The sequence below is a fragment of the Falco rusticolus genome, chromosome 6, assembly GCF_015220075.1.
Source record: "Falco rusticolus isolate bFalRus1 chromosome 6, bFalRus1.pri, whole genome shotgun sequence".
Lineage (NCBI taxonomy): Eukaryota > Metazoa > Chordata > Aves > Falconiformes > Falconidae > Falco > Falco rusticolus.
In genome coordinates this window covers 84,631,954-84,647,504 of record NC_051192.1, presented here as the reverse complement: position 1 = coordinate 84,647,504, position 15,551 = coordinate 84,631,954, and the positions used below count along the sequence as shown (strand labels likewise).

General features: G+C 47.0%; 1 long non-coding RNA gene across 1 annotated transcript; it reads left to right on the top strand.

Moving 5' to 3' along the window:
• Positions 1-1,432: 1,432 nt before the first annotated feature.
• Positions 1,433-12,748, top strand: LOC119150416. Its single transcript, XR_005105055.1, has 2 exons — positions 1,433-8,496; positions 9,119-12,748. It is a non-coding gene; the product is annotated as an uncharacterized LOC119150416 (long non-coding RNA).
• Positions 12,749-15,551: the final 2,803 nt, after the last annotated feature.

Here is a 15,551-nt window from a genome sequence, read left to right as displayed (position 1 = left end):
CCGTCCCTGTCCCTGCCCCTGTCCCTGCCCCTGCCCCTGCCCCAGCCCCTGCCCCTGTCCCTGCCCCTGTCCCTGTCCCTGCCCCTGCCCCTGTCCCTGCCCCTGCCCCAGCCCCTGTCCCTGTCCCTGCCCCTGCCCCTGTCCCTGCCCCTGTCCCTGCCCCTGCCCTGCCCCTGTCCCTGTCCCTGCCCCTGCCCCTGTCCCTGTCCCGTCCCTGTCCCTGCCCCTGTCCCTGCCCCTGTCCCTGCCCCTGCCCTGCCCCTGTCCCTGTCCCTGTCCCTGTCCCTGTCCCTGTCCCGTCCCTGTCCCTGTCCCTGTCCCTCCCCTGCCCCTGCCCCTGTCCCTGTCCCTGCCCCTGCCCTGCCCCTGTCCCTGCCCCCGCCCCGTCCCTGCCCCTGTCCCTGCCCCTGCCCTGCCCCTGTCCCTGTCCCTGCCCCTGCCCCTGTCCCTGTCCCGTCCCTGTCCCTGTCCCTGTCCCTCCCCTGCCCCTGCCCCTGTCCCTGTCCCTGCCCCGTCCCTGTCCCTGCCCCTGTCCCTGTCCCTGTCCCTCCCCTGTCCCTGTCCCTGCCCCTGTCCCTGTCCCCTGCCCCTGCCCCTGTCCCTGTCCCTGCCCCTGTCCCTGTCACTGCCCTGTCCCTGCCCCTGCCCTGCCCCTGCCCTGTCCCTGTCCCCTGCCCCTGTCCCTGTCCCTGCCCCTGTCCCTGTCACTGCCCTGTCCCTGCCCCTGCCCTGCCCCTGCCCTGTCCCTGTCCCCTGCCCCTGTCCCTGTCCCTGTCCCTGCCCCTGTCCCTGTCACTGCCCTGTCCCTGCCCCTGCCCTGCCCCTGCCCTGTCCCTGTCCCCTGCCCCTGCCCTGCCCCAGCCCGGGCCATCTGCGCTCCCTGCCGCTTGCCAGCACAGCACCGCACGGCCGAGGCCCCTCGCTGATGCTGGATGCCGTTTCTCTGTCAGGGGTGCCAGGAGACATTTGTTTGGCATTTGGAATACTGGTTTTTATGGATTTTGGCTATGCTGGGGCTTTGATTTTATAATCCTTCTACAAGGGCTTGGAGCAAAGGCAGGGGACATTTTCCACAAGCTTCACTGAGAAAATACCACAACAAGCTGTCCTGTCAGTGCGGTGGCTGCTCGTGTGCCAAAACCCGTGTGCTGAAATGGTTGTGAAGGGTGTCAGGAAAGGGGGACACAGGCTGGGAACAGCAGGGTCTGGGCTTATGTCCATACGCGGTTGTCCCATCTTAAATGTGTCCTTGTTCTGGCCTGACGGTGCCTTCGCAGCACCCAGTTCATTTCATCGTAAGGTTTATAGATCGTGGAGTTATGGAGAAGCCCGGGTTTGATATAGCGAGCCAGAGCGACAACCTGCTGCTAAAGGGGGAAAGAAAACTGAGGGGAGGGAAGGAGGGAGGGAGGGAGGGAGCATCTCTGTGGCCTCAGTGTGACTCTCCGGAGGTGGCCTGGAGACACCTCAGCAGGTCCTACTTTGGCCCCATTGGCACAGTGGAGGGGAGAGAGCCATACCCTGCTTCTCTCCCCCGTGCTGCTCCACGTGGCTTCTCGGCACATGGCTCCAGGGCCATGAGCTGCATACGCTTGGGGGGCCTAGGTGAAAAGTCAGCCCTGAAAGCTCTTCCCTGCCTCCTGGCCTCTGAGTCGGGGTTTGGGTAGTTTTAGATCCTCCCAGGCTGTGGGGTATAATAAAAGACTTAACTGATGATGCATGCAAGATGGAGGCCCAAAGTGCAGGGTGATGCACAGCTATGTTGCTTTTCTCTGCCCTAGCGGATCTCCTGGGAAGCCCCTCTGTCCCCCAGTCCCCGAGCTGCAGCGTCCTCCCAGAGGATGGAGCCTTTTGCTTTCGGAGGAGGAGAGCCGTCACAGCAGGCTTCACATCCCCCCATGCTTCCCCGGGTGAAGAGTTTTTGCTTGAGAGCCACATCTGTCCCCTGCCATGAGCTGGCCAAGATGCTGTTCCCTGGGGGCACGCACCATTTCAAGGGTGAAGCCCCCTCCTAATTCAGAAAAGGCGAGACGTGCCAGCCCGCCCTTCTCCAGAAGCCAGCAGAGGGGTGAAAGGTGGGGACATTCAGAACGCGCCATAAGACGCTTCTGTTTTCTAGTGCTTCTGGGAGGGTTCAGAGGTACAAGAGTCTGAGGGTCTCTGGGGAGGGTGGGATATTTTTAGCTGTCACTTGGCTGATGTTTGCTGTCATGTAGAGAGTTTGTTTTTCATTTGTGTATGGATGATATTCTTTTAGGAACAGCAAAATCTTCAAGAGTCTGGGATAGGTGCTTTTCCTGCATTCACATAGGAATAACAGTAATAACAACAGTAGTAAATTAATAACTTTGTAGAAATACTCAAGGTTTTACCGGAACACCCCATCTTCTTCCAGCAGTGTAGCTGCTCCGTTCTAAAAACACGTCGTCTTGTGTCAGCCTTTCTGAAAAAGAAAGAAAAGGATTATGCAACTGGCATTATAGACCAGCGGTTTGCCTATTGTGAACTCATGTAGCACTTGAAAACAGTAGTTTTTTGGCCCAAATTCAGCACATCACTTAGGCATATGCTTAACTTTAAGCATGAGAATAGTCATATTGAAATCAGGGGGACTGTTCACATGTTTACAGTTAAGTCTCAATCCAAATGCTTTGCTAAATTTAGGCCTACTGGGAACTGAGAATGCTAATACAGTTTTCAGAGCCTGACCCTGTAAAATATTAAATACAGCTGAGCCCTCTAATTCCCACTGAAGTTAATGGAATTGAGGGTACTTGGCATTCCTCGGGTGCGTGCAGCCCTGCACAGAATCAAACCCTGAACGCAGCCACCAAAAATGGTGCTCACGCGCTTCCTGAAATCAAAGCATGATGCTCCTTGGTTGCAGGTCAGATACAACCTGCCAAATGTAGAGCCCTTGATCTTAAAGGGGATGTTTCACTGCGACCTTTTGGAGTCCAAAGGACCCAAGGTTACATGCGTGACAAAAATATAGCGTGCGACCGTGAGAAGTGGCGGGGGGGTGGTCGTGGAGGGTCTCAGCAACACGCGTTTTCGGCCGCACTTATTAATTACGTTCAGAATGTAACGCCTCAGAGTGATTTAGAAGCATTGCCTCCTGACTTGCCTTGGTATTTGTTACTTTGCCAATTTCTTGTAGCCATTGAAGCAGAGTTTTGGTATGGGATTTGGAAAAGGAGAGCAGACCTGGCTGAAAGGTCTGTATTTTGAAGATTTTATTTTTATGTTTGTATTTTTATTGGCTTGCACTTCATATTTTTATTATAGTTCTTATTGGAAAGAGCGATTTTGATGAGGAAAAGATCCAAAAGTTTTCAAACCACAAATGCAACCGCATACTTAAAGGTTTTAAAACAGTCTGTAGAACAGGCCGTCAATTTTTGGCAATCAAAACTCTTGAACATTTTAATTATTGGTAAGAATTGAGTAAAAATGTATTCATGTTTTGTTACTTATTTTTCTCCAACAATTTCAGGCTGAAGTTGTTGACAACCCTTTTGCAACCAGTAACTTTTTTTTCCTAGTTGTCACTAAATGACATACAGGTTTTTCAGCCAGGCTTAGAAGTTTAGATGGCTTTGCAGGTTGGTTCAGGCTGGGGAATCACAAGGAGGTTGGCTGGAACGAGGAAAGTTGCAGTGGGTGACATCAGGGATAAGAGTGAGAGTTTGGGGGTTTGATGGGGAAGAGGGTTTCATGGTAAAGAAATAAATCTGAAGAATTCGAAGAGGCATCAAGTTGCTCAGATTAGAGCAGTAGCAAAAATAATGATTATGGCAGCTTGTATTGGAGGCTATGGGACATTTTTATCAGGATGATTTGGCAGTCAAGAACACAGCTTCTCAGCGATGAACGTTTTCTGTAGCAAAAAGGAAAAAGCTTTATTTAAGGTCTGATCCAATCAATTTTTTTTAATTAAAATTATGTAAAATATGTAGTTTCAAAAAAGTTCAAATTAAAGCTTCCTTAGGGGAAAAGAATGGGACATGGAGACTCGTGTCTTCCGTTGTGTAATCTGCAATTAGCTCACCAGGCTGCATAGTACAGAAACGAGCATCATTATTGTGCCTAGTGGGAGCTGTAGGACAGCCATGAAGCTCTGCTCTCTCTTCCTTTCTGGGTGGGGTCCCTCACTATACCATATATTTCTCAATGCACACTATATGGTCTTTCCACTGTATCATGCACTACAGGTAGTGAAGTCCTTGTTACGGTGAAGTGTAGTTTCCTATAGGTTTTGGCTCAGAGCAAGCAGAATCTGCAAGGGAAGGCTAACGCAGCCTGATGCTCATTTTACTCTACATAAAGCATGTCAAGTAAACGAAACAAAACTCAGCATTTAGAATTCAATGATTAGAAATGCTGAAAAGTTTTGCCTAAATATGTAGAGGTTAAAATGTTAGTATTTCTGAGGAGGTGCTTTTAAAATCTGAGCCTTATATCCTATTTTGGATGAAAATGAATGTGGGAATTTTCAACTGGAAATTCTGCGTTTCAGTCAAGTCTGAGCTAGACTGATGGGAAAAGAAATGGCAGATCCTGATAATCAAGATATGAGGTGATGAAAACTGGATGAAAATTCCAGTAGACTACACGGGAAGTCTGAATGATTTAAAAATTGCAGAGGAAAATGCATCCCAACTTAGGTAATATTTTTGTATTCTAGCCAAGAGAAAGAAAGGCAATGGCCAAAAATGCTCACCACTCTTGAAACTGCGTGGCAGAATGATGCTAAAGTCACTGGAGAGTGAGAGATGTCCTGGAGAAAAACTGGTGCCTGTTTAATTCAGGCAGATACTGGTATCTGGAGGAGGCTCAGAGCGACAGGCTGGGATGTGCGATGGTGTGAAGGGAAGCTGGACTGAAAAAGGCATCTGACAAAATCAGATCTGAAGTCATGGGAGCAGGATGAATGCCCCAGAGAGGTGGAAGAAAAGGAGAAATCTGAAACCATGACCTTTTCCTCTTTTCCCATAGATCCTTCTTCAATACAGACAGGCCTGACCTTCCTCCAGGGATTGCAGCAGAGCGCAGAGCAGCATGGCACGTGGGTCCTGTGGCACTTCAGAGAGGTTTGCGCCTCTTACTGCTGTAAACAGCCATAAATACCTCAAATTTGGTTCCAAGGTTTCTGCTGAAGGCAGCTGACCAGATAGCCTAATCTGACTGTACCGAACAGATGCACTGCTTTCAGTGGAAAGAGCAATTGACTGCTCCTAGATTTAACACGTGGATGCAGCAGCCTGGGGGTGCTCAACGGTGTTGCTTGAGTGGGATCTATTTCCCCAGGCTTTCCCATTCCCTCTCTCATGTGCCCTGGGAATGCTCTGTCCCTCCCAGACCCCACAAATGACCGAAATGCCACAAGACAAGGAAGGATGTTTGCACTCGCCTGTGCACTGTTGCCCTCTGCTTCTCCAAACTGCAGGGGCCACCTTACAATAATACTTATATAGGGCTATATATTTTCCTAGCATTGTACAAATATTAACTAATTAATACCCAGGACTCCTGTCGCCCATTCTGCTAGACTCTACCAGCCCCAGGCAAGTCATTTAACCTCTGTTTGTCTTAGCTCTGCCATCTGGTACACATTGTTTTTAATTGTCCTCTGAGAAGCTAAGCAAGTTGAATGAGATCTTGGACATGTAAAAATAACTTGCACAGGATGGTGTGGAATGGCTTGGCTAAGCTCCTTGTGGATCCCTTGTCAATCCAGGTTATATTCTAGCATCACCACCAGTACAGCTAAACTAGGCACTTGGCAAACCAGGTTCGTATGTGACTTCCAAGGGGGAGATGAAGTTCCGTTCTGATCACTGAGGTAGAGGGGGTAGAAGAGACAGTATTTAGCAGGAGAGCTGCTCATGTGTCAAGTGGGAGGTTACTTAACCTGTGTTAGTCTACAAAGGAGTGGATCCAAAGACCTGCACGAGACATGTGATGTGTTTCTCCAGCAGCCCTCACTCCCTGGAATGGACAATGAGAAATGCACTAAGGCTCCAAGGAGGACCCCAGTGGGGAACCAGCCTCAGAGCAAGCCAAAGGGCTTGGACCTCAGCTTCTGCACATATTTGGGCCCTAACCTGGCTACAGCTTGGACCCTGAGCCTGCCCTGCAGGCTTAGGAGTGAAGATGGTAGGATGTAAGTGGTCAGTGATGTGCTTATCCCTATGTGAGTACAATCCCCGCAAGACAGCAGAGCTACGAAGGGGGCCAGTGGCCAGTAGGTACGCTGAGGCAGGAGCTGAATATGAGCTTGAGGCTCTGCAGCTGGTCATAGATGAGCATGGGTCATGAGATCAGCCTTGCGCTTTGGCCCTCCTGACCCAGAGATGTATTTCTGTGGAGCATAAACACTGTGAAAAAATTGAAGAGCTTTGATGCTGTGATGGTCTAAATCAGATTTTCCAGGCACAGATTTCTGGGAGGAGGGGTGTAACAAGGAAAGCTGGGCAACAGTAGTGAAGCTACCGGTGTAGACATGCCATCACTTTTCCCAGGAGCATCCCTACCCTGTGGTAGAGCGGTATGATCCCAAAGACTCTTCTGATAGGGCTGACAGACCTGCAAGTATCCTACATAAACCCCTCCCTCTCCCTTACTTTCTGTCTCCATGTGAGACCCAGTGAATGGAAGCCCCTGTGATGGTAAATTGCTACAGCAGCTCTGTACCACTGGGGAGTTTTCCTCCAGAAGGGATCCTCACTTGCCTGACACTCAAGGGTGCCCTGAACTGCTGGTTGGCTTTGCTTAGGATTCATGGACTGGGAGATCTTATCTCCGTCAGAGTAACCCATCAGAAGGACATGCTGCTGCCTTGCTCAAGGCAGAAATATTATACAATGCTCCTAGCAGGTTTTTTTTGCTTCACTTTTCACTTAAATGTAGCACACTTCTCATCATACTCTTAAGAGAAGAAGACAGCTCAGAGTCCTTTATGTGGGCAGTGTGGCTTTTCCAAAACTTCATGTTTTCCAATGCCATTATTAAAAGGTAGGAAGGTAAAGCTTTGCACTAAAAAACATTTCCGACTGCGTGAAATCCCCTTCACTGATTTACATAGCTTTAAGATGGTTTTACAACCTGTATTTTTAAATGGAGGGATAAACATGTGAAACTTTGACCCAGCAAAGCACTTAAGTACATGTTCAACCCCATATGTAGTAGGTTGCAGGCTGGATTGAGGGCATTAAGGGGCAGGATTATAAACAAACATTTGCAAAGCTGGTTTTACTTTTTTAATGAAAATGGAAAACTGGCCTTTTTAATGTAGAGGCTCTAAAATGGGTCATTGCAAGTGCATGTGTAGCATTGCAGGCTGTTCCTGGGCATAATCAATAAGCACGTGAGAAAAGTTCTGAAATTGTAGCTTTCACAATGTGGCGAATTCTTGAAAGTATGGGAAATCTGCTTTTAAATCCAGGCTGAGTTAGACTGTGTTTACAGCTGTTAATATAAACAAGGAAACCTAGCTACAGAGCTCACAGCATGACTGCGACATCATGTTTTCGTTACACTGACTGAAAACTATGCATAATAATCAGCAGATTATTTGGTATTTAAATACAAGTATGGATTCAGTTATAAACCTCTGAAGATGGATATTAAATTAAGGCTCCTTAACTCTTGTCATCTTTTCGCAAATACCTAATAGTTAACTCTTGCTAATTTTTGCATACAACAAATCTGGAGTTAAAATGGTTGCAATTAAGTAGTTAAACAGTGTAATCAAGAGTCAAACTGAAAGTTAGCTCAGCTCAGCAAGTGTGCTAAGCATGGAAAGGGGGGACTGAGCAGGAGGGCATGGATTAGACGTACACATTGTTAAGACAGCTTTTCTTGACGTATGCAACTTCCAGTATGCAACTGCTCTGTGCTGGGTGAAATGAAACAATTCAGCCATGGCATCTCCATTGGGCTGAAAAGCATTTCTTTGAAAGAATTATATTCTCTTTAGACAGTGAAATAGGCTTTAGGCTTTAAAAATGCCTGGCTTCTCGAATGCTTGTAGGCAAATATTGTTTGGGGGAAAAAAATGCTAGTGCTCCCCCATTCCCTTCTGCCCAAACAAACAGTAAAATAGTATGGGAAGAAACAGGAAGGTAAATAGGATATTTTGAAATTATTTCTGGCACTCTCATGACCCGATTTTGATCTTGTGCATCTTAAAGGAGCCTTTGTTCGAATTTAACACTTTGGCAGGAAAATGAGGCTGAGCAGTTGTGTTGGAATAGCACAAAAAAGCTGGAAAAACTACCTTGGAACAGCCCTGGAGACCACGTGAGATACAGTGGTATGTTCTTAGCTGGTGGATCCCTGTTCAGTTCTATTCTTTTTGCTTCCCAGTAGAAAACACGTGGTTTGCAAATGCCACGTATGAACCCGACAGACAAAGGCCACAAGGTACACACTGACCTTCTGCGTGGGGTCCTGATCCCATGGTGTTGTATGCACATGCCTCTCTTCACCTGGGTGAGAAACTCCTGTGATTGTACCAACTTATCTAAGGCTGTGTAGGACCAAAGCCTTTTGGTGTCTCAGTAGTTTTCAGGTTAATTTGCAGAGTGAGTTCATCGTTAAATACCATGCTCTTCCATCAATCTTGGCCAAAAAAAAAAAATAAGTATTGGCCTAATTTTGCAGAGATGGGGGCTTCCTCCTTACTCTGTGGACCCCCCGAGGTTTCAAAACCCCCAGGAGGGTTTAGAGACGGGGGGGCTTGCTTGCCTGCCAGTTCACCGTTACCTGTGGCATGCAGAATGGTGGCAGGGTGGCAGGGGCTGCCAAGGAGGGGCAGGCACTCCTTTGGGAAGAAAGTGTTGGTTTGGTGGCCGTGGTTGGGTGGAAGAGAGAGAAAAGAGACACATGCTGGAGGGAAAGGTGAGGTGGTTTGTGCACGAAGGGCTGCATGCAAGGGTAAGACCAGACGCCTAAGTGGACAGGCAAAGGCAAAGTTGGGGGGTTTAGCCCATGATCAATCTCAGCGATTTGTTGTGTCCTGAGACTGAAGAGTGGCACCTTGTTCCCACTCATCAGAGCCTAGACCACCATCTAAACGGGAGCTGCTTTCCTCCCGCTTCTGATTTCTACACAGGGACCTTCTGAGGAAAAGTGCCGTGTTTCCAGTCACGTTTCACAGTCGAGCTGCACTTTAAGAGCAGTGAGCCAACCTCAGCGCATCTGGAGATACAGCGTGGTTAAACAACCCAACGTTCAAATAAACATGTTGCTTTTTGCTTCATTCTCCCACTGGGCCAGCCCCGGGTTTTGCTGAGCTCAGACCTTTTCCTCGCGGCTGCCGCTGAGCTTGTCCCTTCCTCAGTGACTGTCTGAAGAAGGAGGGGTGTCCCAGGAGCTGGTGGGACCTGGAAAACCCAGGTCGCTCCCTATTTCAACTGAGATTGTCCTCCATGACCTTTGCCAAGACACTACCTCCACCCACTGCTTGTGTCTCACATTGATAAAAGCAGAAGACACATTTATCTAATAACTGGTCTTGTGATGATGAAGTCAAGCATTGACTGCAAGAGACTTGGACGCTGCATGGTGAAGACCATGTACATGTATGGGTGAAAGGTAGCTTTCCACAAAGGTTCTCCCGGTGGCTCCCTCACTTACTGCCCTTTGACTAAGCAAGCCCAGACATCCATATTTTCTGAATGAAAGAACCAAAAAACCAAAGAGTCTGGAGGGAGCAGAAATGCGGGAAGCCCCTACAGGACCCTCTGCAGGAGCACATGCTTTGCTCTAAAAGTATGGATTTAAAAAAAATACAGGACTTTTGGAGAGGTCAGACTGCATCCTTTCTGGCCTCAGAAACATATGCTCTAGCAATCAATGCACGTCCTTGACCCTCCCCTACCTTTTCTTACCCAAGGGTTTGCCATCTTGTGTTCATGAGCCAGTTTTTAACTGAATTAAGAAATTTCTCACGTGAAGGCAGCTCTGCTAATCTAAACAAGGCTCGTATGTAACCGGTTTCAGCATGCCGTTCTAAATTGCCTATGGAAACGCTTTCGTCTAGATTGAGCTACGTCTGCCAGGGGGCCTGATATAAAGCTGTGGGTACGGCAAGCGCTGCTGTGATCCCCAGCCCTGGGGCGCCAGAGCTGGGAGCCGCCGGCGTGTGATCGCCCCTCTGCAGCGTGCACATCTGAAAGCGGTCAGCTCCCAAATCCTCTTGTGAATCCAGCCCAAAAATTGGAAACTTTTTGTTTCTGAAATAGGCAAACCCTCACGATTTTTTCTGATGATTTCCTTGCCCCCAGCCCCCCTAAATTTTTGGGCTGAAGCCTAGTCACTAAATCTGACCCAAATTCAAAAATAGCTTTGGCTGCTAGTGGGGAGGGAAAGGTCTGACTCTAATGTGATGTTCCAAAAATCTGGGCTTTTGTGTGAATTAAAGTAGGGGGAGGTGGGTTTGGTTTTCTTAATAGCCTATCAAACCTCATCCTGTCCTAATATTGGAGCATTGCTCAGAGCCATTTCTGCTCTGCTGGTGTTGTATACCCAAGAGTTTTGACAAGATGTTAACACAGCGCACTCAGTATGTATTTGGTTCATAGCAGTTGTTGCTCATTGACATCCAAGCTGCTTTCTGAGTGAGCCTTCCAAGTAGACTCCTCATGATTAACGTTTTAATATTTCCATTACAAACCACTTTTCTCACAACAGATTACTTCGGTGCAAAGGGAAGACACTTTCTGTGTCCAAACTCGCAACTGAGGTAGAGGGGGGAGCAGTTTTTGGGTCTTTTTTTTTAGCTTTGGCTCTAGATGGCAGTTTGATTTGACTCTTTCCATTATGACAAGTCTCTCCCTCCTTCAAATCGCAGAATTTCCTTTTCTAAAATTTTTTCATTCTGCAAATATCCATGTTTGGACTTTCTTAGGCAGGTTATTTTAATCAAAGTTTAAACCAAAGGTTATTTTTTAAATCTCGAGTGCATGTTCTAGGAAGGATATTTTCTCTTCTGTTTGGGTAGATAGAAACCCAGGGCTCATTCCTGATTCTCCGGTGCAGAAGGGAGGAGAGCATCAGCCCCCAGCAGGATAAAGGGTGAGATACTGTGCCTTTGTTTTGGGTCAGCTGTGAACGGTCTGTGGTTTGTCCTGTTGACTTCTGTGGAGTCACTTCTGAAGGATGGTCTTAATAGGTATGAGCTGAGGCAGCTGTATCTGGTCTTAAGGAAAAGAGGGAAACTCACTAAGTGCATTAATTGGGTTATAAAAGTTGTCTCTCAGGAAGGAGAGGACAAGTGTGATGAATTGAGTTAACAGGAAACGGAGCCAGCCACAATAGCTGTCTGAGACCTGTTCATGGTCTCCCTCTCAAAACATAACCGACTGCAGCCAGGCGTGACTCCGCCATTGTTTTTGAGGTGGCCCTGGTGATTTTTTTACAAGGCTACTGATAGGATTCCTTGGCACGCAGCCTGGACTCTGCTGCTTCTTTTGTGGGAGGGGGACTGTTGGGTTTTCCCTGCTGTCTCCTGCTGCAGAAGTTGAACGCGGCTGCTACGCCACACTGAAAGCACCCTGGGAAGAGGAACTTTTGTTCCCCTCTGGATGGCTGTCGAAATAAGCCAGGGCCCTGAGCTACCGGTGAGCTTGCATGTGCATTCCACACAACCACGGCTTCGCACGCGTGGGGCACTTCATCACCGCAAGCACACTGTCAGCAGCAGCTCCCATGGAGGGAAGGATGGGTTTTTTCTTCATGGGAAATGGGAAAAGCTGTGCAGGGAGGCTGGCGGCGTGACCAAAACTACGTGAAGAATCTGTGTTAGAGTACAGCTTCGAAGGCATGCCTCCTTGGTCAAGTGACACAGGATTGACATAATCCCTGTGCTTCCTGCCCTTCTCCCTCCTAGTTCCTGGTTAAGTGGAGCCTGTGGCAGCCTCAGCGTGGCTGACTGTGTGGATCCTCCTCAAGCCGCAGACTGAAGTGGGACCTTCCAAATTGGCGACGCAGATGGTTTTCACAGGCTTTACTGGCTGGCTCTGGTCAGTCTTAGGGATCTGTTGTTAATCCGTCATCTTGAGCAGGTGACTGACTTTTAATCAGAGGGAGCAGTTTCTATCTACTTACCCATTCATGTAGAGCAATAAAGCCTGAAATCTTTAAAAAGAAGGGAAGCCAAGTTTCTCCTGTATCTCTGTAGATTCTGCAAATCCTTCTGTGGCTGTAAAGAGTTGATCCTGTCTCCTCTGTTGATAACAACATGTGTGTGCTTATGCCATACACCTCCACCAAAGCTCCTCAGCAATTCCTGTTTATTTGACTTGCTTTATAAAGCAACGTGTCAATTTGAAAATCATTAGGTATTCCTACCAGGAGTCAAAGACCACATTCAGAGTGGATTACACGCATGTTTCTTAAAAGTGTTAATGTGCTAATCTGCTGGTTACTTGATCCAGGCAAAATGCCATGATATTCCACATGAGCAAAATACCACGGTTCTTGGAGATTTCATATAAATATTACCCACTGTGTTTCCACATTTGAAGTGTTATACTTGTCTATTAAAATCAACAAGCTGGAACTAGGATCTGGAAATAAGTGATATTACTATTTTATTTATGAACTTCAGATTCAGATTCTTTTTAATAAAATACCTTACAAATAAGGAACAGAACATGAATCTTACTGTTATTTCATGTATTCCATGTAAATATTTCAACTATGCCTTGCAGCAATAAAAGCACATTATATATACTCTGCATTACCATTGTGACCAATAATGTTTGACTCACTGTACTGTATTTAGTCCAAAACCAAAACAGAGTCAGGGCAACACCGTGGCTGTTGTAACAGTGTGCTGCGAGTAAGGAACAAGGCTTGCAATGAATAAGGCCTCACACTAAATAAGGGCTTGTTCATTATGAAGCCGTTTGGATTATGGAGTACTCCTGACTCCGTTAAAGAGTGAAAATTTCTTACTTGTGCTCTGGAACAGGGGGTGGGATGAGGCCACACAAACAGTAGCCAGTCTGTGATTTTGAGATTCACAGTGTGGTCCTTGCTGTTTCTTGCAAAGCAAACGCATGAACTGGAGAATAAGCTGATTCTCGGTACAGCGGGACCCCAGCAGTGAGTCTACAGGTGTTACCCAGGCGTGTCCAGAACACTATCCGGTAGGAACCGTCGGGTCACTTCTGCTTTATTTCTTTTATGCTTAAGCTGAATTATCCCTCGAAGGGCTTGTCCCAACAAGGAGCAAAGCCCATTACTGTCTAAGGATTTGGCTGTCTTTGACTCCCTCTGCTTATCAAAGGGAGCACAAAGATGGTTGTTAGCCTGCCGGAGGCTGCCACCGGGTGCAGTCACTGACTGCGAGAAACCTTCCCTCTGGAGAACATGGTGCCAATAGGGATCATTTCTGCTTTCTTCTGTTTGCTGTCATGCAATCTAGCTCAAGGTAAAAAAGGGCCATGTTATTTCCATCTCAGCCACAGATGCTTTTATTGTGGGATTTGGCGTATTGTTTTCAGCAAGGTTTCAGTGGGGCGGGATGCAGGTGCAGATGCACAGATAACATCTCGGCTTTAGAATCGGGGCATGCGGTTTATGTTGCTTAGGACTAATGGGGGAAATGTATGTTTGGTTATAGATCTCTCAATAAACTGTTAAGCTAACACACATTACAAGCCACCTTTTCCTCCTTTTCACCTTTTTGGGGAATCTTATTTTTAATTTACAATAAAATGCCAGGGGAAAAATATTTCTAATTGGTTTAAAATTCCTTCAGATATTTCTTTCAGATCAATTCCAAGTTGCTCTTCTTCTCCCTTTCCTTCCCCCAGTCATGCCACTGAACTGAACAACCTCATATTTTCTCAGTGCTGCTTCACTGGCTACTATTATACATATACCCATCATTTGAGGCTTAAGTAGAAGTTGACTTATATGCATTCCTTGGGTATAGATTTCACTCTGTGTGGCTGCCAGAAACTTACATTCATCTTATCAAGAGTATCACATGAGCCATAAGGAGAGAATAGGCCATATATCTTTGTATTCAGTGATAGAGGCTTGGTCCTGCCCATCTGCCATCTCTAAACCCCTGATGCAACCCCTGCTACACTTGAATTTTAACAAGTGTCTTTTATTCAGGGCTTATTCACAGTGGACATGGGATAAGAGTTAGGCTAGAAAACTACCTCCAGTTTAGAGACAGATGTGCGGCTAATGTCACAGCTGGTAAAACATCAGGCTTAGAGGATTGATGACGGTGTACAGAGCCTTTTCTTTTGGATCATATTTTGCTCAAGATGCCAATACTTACAGTAGAAAATTACCATCTGAGATGTATTTGTGACATCTGGTAAATGAATGATGCAACCTTATCTCCTTTCCGAGCACGTCAAGGATCTCCAGTGTTTGACCGACATTGCTAGCCCTGCTGGTAGCCTCCGCTGCCACGGTGAAAATCCTCAGCCATCGGGTCCCCTGGCACATGTTCTCCTTTGCCCATCTGCTCCTGCAGATGGCCTGGGCTCATGTTCACTGCACCCCTTTTAGGCTCTTGGGTTTGGTACCTACTGACCCTTGAAGGAGACTTCCTGCTCAATGGAAGCTCTGTCAGAAGGTGGCTCAGCCTGTGAAAGCAAGGGGTGCGCCAGTCTCTCTGCAGGGATTACTGAAGGAGAGCTGGGTGTCTGCACTCCTTGCTGAGGGATCTCATACAAATGTCTAAAATTAGGGGAGGTGAATCTGGGCCTTGGTCTATGGCTTCCAAGTCAAGAGTTGTTCATGAGCACTGAATTTATTAGAAGATATCGAGACACAGGTACAGCTAGGCTGCAAGTTCAGCTACAGAAAGGGATTTTCTAACGCATTCTAATATCACAAGAAGCTCTTAGTCGTGGAGGATCCTATGCTCCAGTTAAAGAAACCCATATTTTCTTGATATTCTCCCTTTGTTCAGTTCTCTGTGAACCCAACTGTTCTTTGGACACAAAAAGAAAAAAGCTCTCCAAGCTCTGCCTTAGATTGTGTTAGAACTTCAGCTCTCTTGAGGAACGAAATTTAAATAGCCACACACAGACTAAAATGGTAACAGCAAATCAGCCAAAGCTCGTCAGCATGTAACCGAGGATGCATTGTTCTTCCCTTCTTCACTGCCAATAATTTTTGGGTCTAAAGATATTCTGCTATAACTCATTTCCTATGGCTAAGAAATTCTGTCCAGGATGCCAGAATATCTAAATCCAATAATTACTTCCACTGGCCCACTTGGCACAATTCACCATTATCTGTTTAAGCTTCCAATTAAATCTTGCAGCAGAGAACTGATGCTAACGCTGGTTTAGGGCATCGCTAAAGTCAAGCAGAAGAGAGCTTTGCAGGTTCCCTTGGAATGACGTTGTCTTGATGTCAAGGTGACAGCCTCGGTCAAAGCCTGCCACTGACCTGCAGCAACATTTCTGTCAAGGTTATTGTTAGTTAGTGTATATTTCTGTGCAGCTGAGACTTGGATTGGTCTTCCAGTGCCATTGGAGTGAAGTAGTAGGGGGAAATAAGTG